Source organism: Odocoileus virginianus, chromosome 14, assembly GCF_023699985.2.
Source record: "Odocoileus virginianus isolate 20LAN1187 ecotype Illinois chromosome 14, Ovbor_1.2, whole genome shotgun sequence".
Taxonomy (NCBI): domain Eukaryota; kingdom Metazoa; phylum Chordata; class Mammalia; order Artiodactyla; family Cervidae; genus Odocoileus; species Odocoileus virginianus.
Window position 1 is genome coordinate 65,067,225 of NC_069687.1, and position 4,178 is coordinate 65,071,402.

The following is a 4,178-nucleotide window of genomic DNA, read 5'->3' on the forward strand; positions in this document are numbered from 1 at the left end:
ATGGAGTGGCTCTCTCTGTGGGAAAGAGGAAGCTGCAGGACCGGCGGCAGACGGCTGGGTGGGGCCTCTCACAGCTCCTCCCCTGGGTGGGGCTCTGACCAGGTTCAGGGTGTCTGTGGGAATTCTCAGCTCTGGCTAGGGCTGCTGGCTGCCAGGGACTTGATTCTGAGCTGTGCCTCAGCCACGCTCCTGGACCAGAGAAGATTCTTAACATGAACGACCCAAGAAAGTCAAATAAAATGGGTCACCCCACCCGTCATGTCTGGAAGATGAGTCTCTGGTTCTGGATTTGGAGGACTCCCTCTACCTTGGTATAATGAAATGAGAATTTACAGTGTGTATCACCTTGGGCAAGCCACTTCAGACCTCTAGTCCTCAGCCTCCCATCCATAAAATAGAACTTGACCATTTCTAAAATTATGATTCCTGCTTATGTATTTTACATGCCTTTTGGGGATCAACAGAGAACCTTATCTGTGTAGAAGGAGACTTGCAGAGCCCAGCACCTCATGCTTTCCACTCTGTGAAGTTTTGAAAAGAGACACAGAAGTCAAGAGAATAGGGGATAGAGGCTGAGCAGATCCACCCAGGAAGAGATCGGAGGGACTCTGGGACAAATCTGGAGAGATTTCTAGACTGCTCCAACTTCCCTGTCCCTACCCCTGACTCAGATGCTTTTCCATTACCCACAGAGTACACTGTAGGAGCCTCCTTCTTCCCTGGCCAGTTGAATCTCCTAACAAGTGCTTCACAGCGTTCTCTGAAAACTGACGTGCCCTCCTTGTCACTGTAGCCAGTGGCCTCGAAACTCAATCTTGGCCTCCTGTGGAAAGGCACAAGGAATTTCCTGGAGGGTTGGCCTCACACCCTGAGAGCTGGAAGCCAGGGAGGGAGTCAGATGGAGAGGCCCAGGGGCGAGCTGGCAAGATGCACCTCAGCACCTCCTACCCTCCTGACATCACTGCAGGGCTCCTGCCCAGATCTCTGCCTGTCTGGGAGACGGGACAGTGGGGAGAGAGGGAGACAGTTGAAAAGGGAGTCAATGAAAATTCAGGAAGCTAAAGGAGATAGGAAGGATAGAGGGGGGTTCCATGAGTGATGCTGCATAGATGCCTTTGGCTCCAAACAAGTTTCCTTAATGTGCCCCTGGAACCTGGCCAGCCTCACAAGCATTTCTGTGCTGGTTGGCAGGGAGTAGGCACCTAAAAGAAGGCTCTTTGATTTCTCCTAAGAGGCCTCACTTTGACCTGAGAAACTTGAAGGTGGCTAGAAAAGGAATGAAGGAGGATCCAGTTTCAGATTCTCAATGAATGGAAAGTAGTTTGGGGCATTTCTCAGAATTTCCAAGATGTTTCTCACATAAAACGAAGGTTCAAAAGTAACAAAGACAATTCAGAGATGGGGGGTGGGGATAGGAGGAGTGGGTGTCCTCTGACTCAGGAACAGTGAGATGAAAGACCAGGCGGCAGTTAGCTGGGTGGCTTTGCAAAGTTACTTAACCTCTCTGTGCCTCAGTTTCCTTATCTGACAGATGAGGATGATGGTTTCTCACAGTGTTGCTGCAAGAATTCAGCAGTGACAGGTTTGAAACTAGCTCGCGTATTGTGCCTGGCACGTTGTGGATACTTGATAAATTGTTCTTTTTATCTGATGTCATTGGCATCTTCTCATGTTTGTACTTACCTATTTAATTCTCCATCCAAGTATCTACCTACCTATCTGTCTATTTAGCTGTCTATTTATCTATTTAGCTGTCTATCTATCTGTCAATCTAATCATCTACTCAACCATCCAGTATTTAGACTTCCCAATCAGATTGTAATAGATTGATTGCATCAGGGTCAGGGCAAGCCAGACCTCAAGTTAATAAAGTGGGTATGATGAGGCTTCTTATCTCCCAGCTTCAAATGATGCTTCAGTTTAGTGGCAGCTTCTTTGATTTCTTTCAGATCAACTGAAGAAATGCTCAGAGAGGGGAGTTTGCAGGAAAGGCATGTTCTTATCCAGAAGACCCAGCACCCTTGCACCATTCAGGTCTCCTCATTTCCAAGAGTGACCTCTTGTCTCCAGATGCCTGAGGTCAGTGGTATTTCAGGATGTTCAGCTATGCAGGCACACTGCCCATGGGTTATTCATCATGGTGTTCAAATATTAAGTCACCTGGCCACACACCCTCCTAGAATGTGTCCCAGAAAAACAAAGGCCAGGGTGAGTGCCTTGGCAGGGACCTTGATCACTCTGCACATGGGACTCTAATAAGTCATAATAATGCTGTGCATTTATACAGTGCTCTGCTGTTTTCAGAGCCTTTTCACATGCCTGTGCCTTAGGTTAGTTGAGCACATTATAATTCTGTGAAGCAAACAGGATTTGTTCCCTTGTTTTCAATTTGCAGATGAGAAAGCCCAAGAGTCACACAACTACTAATCAGTAGGCAACACAGACTAGACCGCAGGTCCTAGGGTTCCGAGCCAGCTGCTCACCTCACACGTCTGTTCGGTGACGGTGGGGAGTACAGAAGGATAGGGCTCAAGGGAAGCAGGGGATGTAGACAGCCGTTGGATCTTCTCCTGGCCTAGAAGGCCAGGGTGGGAGAAGGCAACCTAGTACATGCTTGTCACATTGAGGCACCACCCACCTGCAGCCCCAGCTGGAAGCTCTAGGCAACCGTTACCCCTTTAGCTTCTGTTTCCCCTCCCCCTTGTCAACACGCAAGTGCCCCCTGCCCCAGACACCTTTTCATTTTGTCTCATCTGCCAGTGTCTGACTCAGGATTGTCTTACCTTGGAGTCTGTGGTCTCCAAAAAGAGGCTTGCATGCACCAGGTCCTATGAAAGACGAGTCTCTGAGGTGGGGGAGAAAATAGTAGAACGTCTATGGCTTCAAACAATAGGAAAAACACTGCACTCTAGTGACACTTACTGTGTAGGTGGACACTGGCCTCCCGTTCCTCTGTTGATCAGACTGGCCAAGGACACACACCAAGGGCCACATACAAGACTGAGGGTGGAGCAGGGGCTTTACACGTGGGGGGCTTCTGGCCTCCCCTCCTTCTCTGTCAGTGTGACAGGCCTTCTGCAGTGCGTGTGGCGCAGGGTAGATGGATTTATGATTTGTTTTCACCAAATTAACCCTAAAGCAATGGGAACTCACAAAAAGAAACTATCGAGAGAAGATAGCATTAATAATGCAAACAGAAGCAAATGGCAAGAAAATGGTAGTACTGACACTTTGCCTACCTAATGCCTACCTTAACTAAATGTCTTCCAAATGAAGCTTTCTAGTTCTTTCCAAAGCTTTGGGTCAAAATATAAAAAATGCAATAACTAGCTAGCAAAAACAATTGATAGGCATCAGAGAGGGCAGAAAGTCACAAGCTGAATTTAAACAAAAGCCTTTACAGTAGTATTTTACATTACTGTGGTACATTATCAGATTTCCATTTGGATCTCTGAACCTTAGTGAAGTATCTTTTTTTTTTTTTTCCAATTCTGAAAACTATCAGAACCAAGTATCAAAATAATTTGAACTTAAAACCATATGGTATAAATGTTGAATGCAGAATGTTAATATGAAGGGGATTTGAACTTAAAACCAGATGGTATGAATGTTGAATGCAGAATGTTACTATGAAGGGGATTTGAACTTAAAACCAGATGGTGTAAATGTTGAATGCAGAATGTTACTATGAAGGGGAGGCAAACATGATAAAACATATCAACCATGTGTGTGTTGGGTACATGCTCTGTTGCTAAGTCATGTCTGACTCTTTGTGCTGTAAATATTAGTGTTCAAAATAATTCCTTTCAGTGAAAAGGTTTTTTTTTTTTGGTATGGTTAACAACATAAGAGCTAAAAGGTAATGTAATTTCATCTGTATCTCCTCTATTTAAATACCTCTTTCTGTCTTTGTCTTACTGCAGGAATAAAAGCTATAGTGGTATCTCCTGTTAAGAGGTGACTTTTCGCCTGACCCTCGGTTACTTAAGGATGAGGGCTAGTTGCCAGAGGAGCCAACTATGTGATTAAAGGTCTGGAAATTTCTGGACCTCCAGGAGGGAAAAGAAGCTGGAAGTTGAATCAGTCACCAGTAGCTAAAGATTTAATCAGTTATATTTAAGTAATGCGGCCTCCATAGGGACAGGGTTCGGAAAGCTGGGCTGGTTAACAAGTGGAGA

General features: G+C 45.7%; 1 long non-coding RNA gene across 2 annotated transcripts in view; it reads left to right on the forward strand.

Annotated features, from left to right (window-relative positions):
* Positions 1 to 2,080, forward strand: part of LOC110151283 (uncharacterized) — an 86,454-nt gene extending 84,374 nt beyond the window's left edge. For both annotated transcript variants that reach the window (XR_011491293.1, XR_011491292.1), the window contains exon 4: positions 1,950 to 2,080. This is a non-coding gene — a long non-coding RNA (uncharacterized lncRNA). The remainder of the gene's footprint in view (positions 1 to 1,949) is intronic.
* Positions 2,081 to 4,178: the final 2,098 nt, after the last annotated feature.